We start from the raw sequence: 9,475 nt of genomic DNA on the forward strand, positions 1-9,475 counted from the left end.
GTAAGGTAAGAGACATGCCTCATGTATGTCTCCTGTGCAATAGGGTCATATCAGCATGTTAGATTTGTTCCCCTTTAAAGGAATAATTTGTAATATACAGGTAGAACACTCACTAGTTTAATAGCTCACCAGAATAAACCTATTCTAGACTAGTAAATTGGCGCTTGGTCATAAAGCATTGCTTCAAGGATTCGAAGCAGAATGATTCTGTGCTGTTCTGGACCAGTGCTTAAAGGCATGTGAAGGTTATCATTCTGGTGCTTGAAACATCGATACAGACAAAATAAATTTGAGGCACCAGAAGGTGCAATAGAGGCTTTGACAAATACTGAAGTATTAGAAATATTACACATCTACTTAGTAACTTGTGAAATCCTTTGTATGCCTGCCATGATTAAAAGTTCATGAGATTTGAATCTGGCCTGCATGAAATGTCTAGACTTAAAAGTGTCCTGCTGCTGCTGGTTTATCAGCTCAGTCAGTTTAACACTTGCTTTCCACTGGGATTTCCAGGTATAATAAATCATGGTGTTCCACATCAAAGGGCCCCTAATGAATAATTCCAAATTCATTTAACTAGGAACAAGAAGTATTAATAACTTTGAGAAGAAAATATGCCAGTTTAAGTGTTTTATACATTTTTTTTCTTAAAGGCAAATTATGATATTTTTCAACTTAAAATGTCACTGTCTTTTCGTTTTTTCTTTGCAGAAATCAATTGTCCAGGCGATTTTAGAAAATTTTGTAATTGGGTTTATTAGGCAAATATGCCATTATCTGCATTTAAAAAGCCTTTCCCCAGGTCCCCCCTCCCTCCTCTCTTTCATTTACTGCTCATTATCAGGAAATCTTGACTCTTTTACATCAGACATGCCCCTGTCTGTTCTATGGAGAGGGGAGGGGGGAAAAGGAAGGATGGAGATTAGTTGCCAGCAGAGAGTAGAGAATAAAGGATTTCACAGTGGGAGTTGTGTGAAGCTGGTATTCAGAGGTCAGAGAGGTCAGTGCTGATGTCAGAGGAGATAGCCCAGTGATGTAGCTGTAAATTAACTCTTTGTTGTCCTTTTTTTGTGGCTTATCTCCCTCAACCTCTCCCCTCTCCATAGACAATGAAGAAAGGGGGGAGAGCTTCAAGGGGAGGTAGTGAACAGCAGAGTAAGTATGGGAAATGCCATGTACTGGTTATAGAAATGCCAGAGCTACTGTAGTTGTTCATTGACTTGGTGACCTGTTGGTATGTGCCAGTAGTTCTTTTCACGTTTATTCAAACAATAACCTTTAATTCAGGATCTATTCCATGATTTCTTTATTATTTAGCTAAATCCAAATATGTAAATGTAAAGCTCTATACAGCAGGATTACAGTCTCCCTTTTCCTACTGGTTATACCTCTAGCTATACAGCCCAGCATATGATTAGCTTTCCCTACAGCCTGGCTGCACTGTTGACTCACTTTCATGCATTGGGGTGTTCCCTTACCCAGCTCTGTACTCACTGTTCCCTGTCTGTCATGTTAATTTAGATGGGGCAGTTGGGAAGCGGTTAAAGAGGTTTTTCTACCTTGACAAGTTCTGCCCTATCCAAAGTATTCATGGGATAGGACATAACTAAGAGCCTTGTGAGGCTTCAATCTTTTAGTTCTACCCAACACTGGGGATGGCTATAACTTGTGAAGATGGGAATAGACCTTTAAGATCTCTCTTATGTTAGTGATTGTCCTCCCTTGTGCACTTTAAGTGAGCAAAGTGGCCATTTGACAGAGATATTAGGCATTTGCCTGCTTTGAATAATCATCCTCTTCCAGTGATTTTAATCACTTTATCAACTAACATAGTTAAAACTTGTAAAAATATTTAACTTGATGTATTCTACAAGTTTAAAGGGAAACTGATGGAACTTAGATTCATTTATCCGTACTGCCAGTTTCCAGATACCACAGGCAGAGGGCGTCAAGACAGTTCTCTGTTGTGGCTGCAGCTAGCACCAAAGTTTTTTGGTCACGATAAACGGTTCAGTGCCGTCTCATTTTCTTCATGCAGGAGGGTGATCCACGTGGGATCACTGGACCAAAAACACCCCACTTGGTGGATCAGTGCAGATGTGTGTAATGAGGATCCAGGACACGGTTTCAGTCAGTTCAGCTGACTGAGTTGGGTGTTTTTGGTCCAGTGATCCCCCATGGATCACCCTCCTACATGCTGTCTCCCACCTCTATGGTGACCCCCGGAACAGCTGCAGTGTCAGTATCTGTTTGCCTACAATAGATTCGTGCCCATCTCCATGCACAACTTACTCATGTTTGTGCTTTTCATTTTTACCCTGTCACAAACACTTCTGCCTAGACGTTTTTGCATCAAGAGGCGCCCCTTGTCTGTTTTCTCTCATTTTCTACACCTCTAGACCATAGACAGTGAGTGGGGAGCAGCGATCCTCAGATTATTCAGGTGGCCCATTGACAGCTGCCACTGCTCCTGAGTGACACTCTATAGACCATCGCTGATCTTTCAACATGTTGAAAGACCACAGACGACATGTTAGCTAATCTTTGCCTTTTAACATGTGCTATTACACTGAACGATTATCAGCCTGAACAGTCGGTAATCGGCCAAGTAAGGCTGATAATTCGTTCAGTGTAATAGGACCTTAAAGAGGATGTACCATTAGGTACATCCTCTTTAATCTGACCCAGGGATAGAACGGTGACATCACGGGGAAGCGGTGCCGTGGTCCATTTTTTAAACCGCGGCCCGGTTCCCGTGTATGGCGCTGTTCTATCCACGTGTACCAGGCCGGGGCTGAAGCACAAGAGGCGATCCGGCCCGCCCCCAGTGGCAGGGAATTCCCTCCTCTCTATGACACGGCTCTATTAAAATCAATGGAGCCGCGTCATTCAGGGGCAGGGGATTTGGCCCCTGGGGGCGAGCTGGCGCGCCTCCTGTGCTTCAGGACCCGTGGTTAGAATGGCGCAGTACACGGGAACTGGGCCGCGGTTCAAAAAACGGACCGCGGCACCGGCTTCCCCGTGACGGCGCCATTCTATCCATGGGTCAGATTAAAGAGGATGTACCTGATGGTACATCCTCTTTAAGTTTGCACATAGCTAGGAATCACAGAACTCGAAAGTGGTATTTAAGAAAAGTATTTTTATTCCAATGTGTCTGTTTACATAATCGTACCAGATCAGTGTTAAGCGAGTATAAAAAAATGGTACAGTGGTACCTTGGTTTAAGAATAACTTGGATTAAGACGGTTTTGGTTTAAGAGCTCACAGTTTTTCAAAATTGTGACTTGGTTTAAGAGCATTGCTTTGGTTTAAGAGCATTCTGTACTGGGTGGGAGGGGGGATGGGGTAGGGACATGGCCTGCACAGGGTGGTCTACAGCACTGTACTCTGACCTAGGAAGTCTCCCGTCTCCCTCACCTTCCAAATCATGGCAGATCCACTTCAGGCTGGGGCTTGTATCAGGGGACAGGACTGTGGAGGTAATCTCTTCATAGCTGTAACCCCTCTCTCCCCGGACAGAGAGTGCTGCTATACAGTGCCCACATCTGTCCTGCTCATTCCTTTATGCTCCCTGCAGTCTCTGTCAGCCCTTGTGTTTCCCATCCTCTCCATTACTGTACAGTCACTTATAGTATCACATATGTTTCTAAATGATTGTTTTACATGTTATTCAGAATAATAAATCATTATTTTTAGGGAATGTAACCAATTGTCTGTATTTCTATGATGTCTTATGGGAAAATTTGTTTTGGTTTAAGAGTGATTTGAATTACAAGCACAGTCCTGGAACGAATTATGCTCGTAATCCAAGGCACCACTGTATATACGGTCGTGTTTCCTCAAGCCACTGTAGAACACTATCAAGAAGGAAATGAATTTATCAGTATTACAGTAATACTATCATGATGCATGGAGCACTGATAAGGGACATGTTATATAATAAGTAATATAAAATCAACAGTATCTACAATCTACATAGAAATAAATTTGTTTTAGTTCTTATGCACAGATATTGCACCTAGAGTTGTATACGGTATATGCACATATTGGGGGAGATTTATCAAACATGGTGTAAAGTGAAACTGGCTCAGTTGCCCCTAGCAACCAATCAGATTCCACCTTTAATTTTCCAAAGAGTCTGTGAGGAATGAAAGGTGGAATCTGATTGGTTGCTAGGGGCAACTGAGCCAGTTTCACTTTACTCCATGTTTGATAAATCTCCCCCATTGTCTCCATCTATTTAGTCCGTGTTATGTAGTAATGACCTGCGCATATACACTGTACACTATATCCTGATACTTGCCTTGTTGATGTGCAAACTTTGGGGGAGATTTATCAAAGGGTGTAAATATACACCTGGTGTAAACTGCCCACAGCAACCAATCACAGCTCCTCTTTCCTTTCACCAGAGCTGGAAGCTAAGCTGTGATTGGTTGCTGTGGGCAGTTTACACCAGTCTAAATTTTACACCCTTTGATAAATCTCCCCCCTTGTTTGTAAATATTGTAGGTACTGATGATTTTCTTGCATTTTTATATCATATATTATATATTATATCATATATTATATGACATGATCACATATCAGTGCTCCATGTATCATGGTAGTATTAGGGCTCTATTACACACACATATTTTTCTGACAGATCATTGAAGCCAAAGCCAGGAACATGCTATAAACAGAGAACAGGTCATAAAGGAAAGACTGAGATTTCTCCTTTTTAAATCCATTCCTGGCTTTAGTCTCAAAAATCTGTCAGATAATGTGTGCGTGTAATAGGGCCTTTACTGTAAAGGTATGTTCACACTGAGTAAATCAGGCGGAATTCCACGGCGAAACACCGCGGGAGAGCTTGGGCTCTCCTATAAACAGGCTATGGCACACTGAGGCAAGTGGGATTATGCGGCGGAGAGTTCCACCATGGAATTCCGCCTGATTTACTCTGTGTGAACATACCCTGATACTGAAAAATTCATTCCCTTCTTTATACTGCGTTACAGTGACTAAAGGGAGGTCGGAGGCATGACCGAAATGTCGCCAGTAGTCGTATATACTTACCGTGTTTTTATACTCGCTAAACACTGATCTGGTTAGATTGTGTAAACAGAGATGTTGGAATAAAAATACTTTACTTGCATACCACTTTTCCTTCTTTCCTTCAGACTACAGATTTAGGAACGTATTACACGAATAGCTCATGTTGACAGGAAATGATCACCCGACATGCACAATGTCAGCTGATCATTGTCTTTCCACATGTTCTAAAATCACGATGTCAATAGCGATGGTCTGCTGCCTGCTACTGTCATCTATGGGCCATCCGGACAATCTAAATTTTGTCCAGGAAGCTCCTCCCGCAGCTGTCCGCGGCCCCCCACTCCTTCCTGTTCAATGTCTGTCTGTTTATTAGCACAGAAAGTGAGCGGGGACTGAGAAGGAAGCAAGTGCTGATCTGACAGGTCAGCGCTCGTATTCTCCTGTAGATCGTGCCGCGTTCTTTCCTCATATGGTTTATGGTTAGGGCATTCCACCATTTTTGTGGATCCTATTTTACCGTTATCTTTTTGTAGGTGAGGTCTCCAGAACTGGACACAGTATACCAGTCTCCCTCTTCCTGCTGGTTATACCTCTAGCTGTACAGCCCAGCATACGATTTGCTTTCCCTTACAGCCTGGCTGCACTGTTGACTCATTTTGAGGCTGTCAGAAATCACTACCCCTAAATCTTTCTCTTCTGAAGAACTGCTTATAAGATACACAGGGAATTCCTTATCTCAAGTGCATTATTTTACATTTGGAAACATTGCATTGTGGTTTCCATTGTTTTGACCACTTATCTAGTAAAGCTAAAATCTTTTCCAAATTATAGACACCTCCGCGAATATCAACTCTATTGCACATGTCAGCGTCTGGAGTGCCATCCCAAACCTCATAAAGCACTGCCCCGGGAGCTGCAGCTTCTCCTCCTGCTGAGTGATGTCACAGATACCTGACCGTGTCTGTCATTACCTGAGACACTGCAGGTTCATGTCACTGGTGATGCTTTGTGCTGTCTTTAGGGGGTTCACTGGCAGTTCTCCCTGCCAGTCAGAGTCATGCAGCCACAGCTGTTGTAGTGGCCATAAGGGGGATGATCCTTTAACGTTTCAGAGAAGGTCCCTGACCTCCTATAAAGTTTCTGCTTGTCCTATACTCTATGCTAGCTATTAGTCTCATTTGAGTGTGCTAAGCATTATCCTGGTATCTCTACTGTATATTCTGATTTTGTACATTCCACACTTGGTTTGACCCTGGCCTGTACGACTATCACTCAGTCTGTTTGTCTTGTCATTGTTTTATTTTTCACCTTTGACGCAGGTTAGGGATTGTCGCCCAGTTGCCCACAGCTGCCTAGGGTTGTCTTGTGGCATGTAGGCAGGGACAGCCAGGTTGGGCCAAACCCAGGACTGTCTGTGTTTACCTATTCCCTTCCCAGTCATGTTTGGCAGTCTGCCCTGACAGCACACTTTTGTGTAGTCAGGAAACTGACAAACCTTGCCTATGTCGCTTACAAACATATTAAAGAACCTAGAACAGACCCTTGTGGCACTCCACCTGTAACTAGTCTCTGCCAAAAATCACAGCAGGGATACAAACAAATCATAGCGGGGACCGAAATGAGCTGCAATGGGAACAGCAGGAGACTAGGGTAGATAAGTTTCTCCTTTTCCTTTTCACCCCAGCCCAGCTCCCCTCAGTTTGTGGATAATCTGAAGAGGTATTTTTACCATCACAAGACTAGCCAGCAATCTTTCAGATTTATTGTCATACCTGTGAAATTTGGCCTGTGTCCATTTTAATATGTTACCTGTTGCATGACATCAGTCTCCAGCTTTTTTTTTTTTTAGACTTTGTACTGTTGTATAATATAATACTAATAATATGCATATATAATAATAATTTCCAGTGTTTTACATCAGTAGATGACACAAACATTTATTAAAACACACACACAAACACTTTATTGAGTAATCACACACCTGCCATAACATACAATGTTCTCATGTTATATAATTTTAGATTTATATATAGAATTTAAGCAACTTTTTGCGTAGCATTTAACTTTAAACATTCAAATATTACACAACTGACGTAACATTTCCAGCAGAAATAAATATATTGCACTTAAAAAGAAACTTCTATCAGGTGCCATTTTGTAAAGGTGACAATTAAAATGGTAGTTTTCTGCCATAAAATACATTTGAACAGATTACAGTTAGTTCCAGAGTTGGAACAAGAGGATAAACAAAAAAATAAATCCAGTTTAAATTTTTTTACAATAGTTTCCTGGTTGTTACAATTTTAATCACTGAAAAGTTACTTTAAAATGAGAAGCTGACATTGTTAAATGGGTATTCCCATCTCACCCTTTCCAGGATTAGAAAAAAAAACTTGCAAAAACAGTACCACCCCGCCCTCAAATTCTGTGTGGTAATACAGTTCATCTCCATTCACTTCAATGCAATTGAGCTGCAAACCCACACCCAAACTGAGGACAAGAGTGGTGCTGTCTCTAGAATAAGGTGGCCGTGTTTTCTAAGCCTGCATAACCCCTCTATACCTGTGCTTACATTTGAAGTAATTTTTTTGTCTTGAAACTTGTAGTAAACTCATAGAAGAAAACATTTTTTTGTATTATTGAAGAAAAGTACAGAGTCTGAAGAATCACTACATTTACAAGAATAGCTTGAGAAAGTTAAACAGACAAGATAGAAATTATCTTCTGTAAAATATATTGATGTTTTGGTGCTTCACTTCTCAATAAAATTGTAATGTTTTTATTTTTACCCAGCCCTAAATATTGATGGCCTATCCTAAGACAAACCCTTTACTGCAAGTTCCTATAAAACCTATTCAACATTTGTCAAAGAAGTAAAATCTTTTCATACTGTAGTGCCTAACTATATGCCTCTTCTCCATCTGTGTGGAAGCTGAACTATTGGGGGTTGTTTACAGTCCTATGTCGATCTGTTTAAGCTTTTATCGCTGGGGTAGAAGCAACAATGTGATCACCAGGTAAGTTATTTACCAAACTAATAAAGTTGTTTTTGCAAGCACAGAGGTCTGTTGACTCTCTTAGCAGTGAGACGCTACTTTGTTATTCAATGAAAGAAACTTAAAATAATTTCCTGTTCATATTAGAATTAGGTCTTTGGGGGAGATTTATCCAACTGGTGTAAAGTAGAATTGTCTTAGTTGCCCCTAGCAACCAATCAGATTTCACCTTTCATTTTTCGAAGAATCTGTGAGGAATGAAAGGTTCAATCTAATTGGTTGCTAGGGGCAACTAAGACAATTCTACTTTACACCAGTTTTATAAGTCTCCCCCTTTGGGAACAACACATACATACATAAAAAGCTATAAAAAACTGCATGTGTGAATTTAGGCTTAGGGTGGTATTACACCTATTACACCAAAGTCAGCGCTTGGTTCCTCCTTATTCCCTGCTCACTGTCTGTGCTATTACACACACACAGCAGCAGGGAGGGGACCGCGAGGGGGGGGGGGGTTTCGGGGGTGGGTGTGTGGCAGGTTTAAGGCTGCAGGGAGGTGTGAGAGGGGCTTCCTGGACGATCCTTAGATTAAACGGACCAATGGCCAGCAGACCACTGCTATAGTGATTGTTGTGATAAAACATGTTGGCAGACAATGATCAAAAACTATGTTGCTATTTAACATGACCTATTACAGCAAGCGACTACTGGCCGGAATAGCAGGTAATGGGCCAAGTAAGATCGATAATCTCTTGTTGTAACAGGGCCCTTTAAGTATTTTCAGTACAAAGAAAGAATCCTTGACTTTCCATTTTTGACAGGGATTCACTTCCCTAGAGGTTTGTTAAAGTCTGAAGTCATGTATCTGATTAAACAGTTATTTAGTTTATTTCATTTCATAGATTTGCTTACCACATGGTCAGTCTCTTCATTGGGTTTATGTCATACGGTTACTCACATTAATATAAGGCCTTGTGCACCAGAATCAGATTTCAATTGTTTTTTTTTTTTTATAGGAACTTGGTTCATGGTTCATTTTTCGGATATGGCATAAAAAAGTGAAAAGCAATGTAAGAAATTTAAGGCTATGCCTTAGATTTCAGCCACAGATTCTGGACCTGATCACTCTGCATTTGATTACTGGTGGCTGAAGAAGTTGAATGCAGCCCTAGAGAGCCTATGACTGTATTTATGTTTTCCAGGCAGTGTTAGGGCTGCATCCAACTTCTTCAGCCACCGTTAAGGTTAAAAAAAAACAGTGTGTGTTGCATACTTAGCAGGTATTTCTGGTGGAAAATCTGCCTTGTGAACATAGCCTGCGATCTTCTCTGAGCTGCTACAGGTAAGCACAGCTTCAGCTGATCTCATGGTTTATAAATACATTTGAGTGAAATCCAAGTTTTAACCTGACTGTCAATAGGAACTCAGTTAAATATATG

Source organism: Dendropsophus ebraccatus, chromosome 2, assembly GCF_027789765.1.
Source record: "Dendropsophus ebraccatus isolate aDenEbr1 chromosome 2, aDenEbr1.pat, whole genome shotgun sequence".
Classification (NCBI taxonomy): domain Eukaryota; kingdom Metazoa; phylum Chordata; class Amphibia; order Anura; family Hylidae; genus Dendropsophus; species Dendropsophus ebraccatus.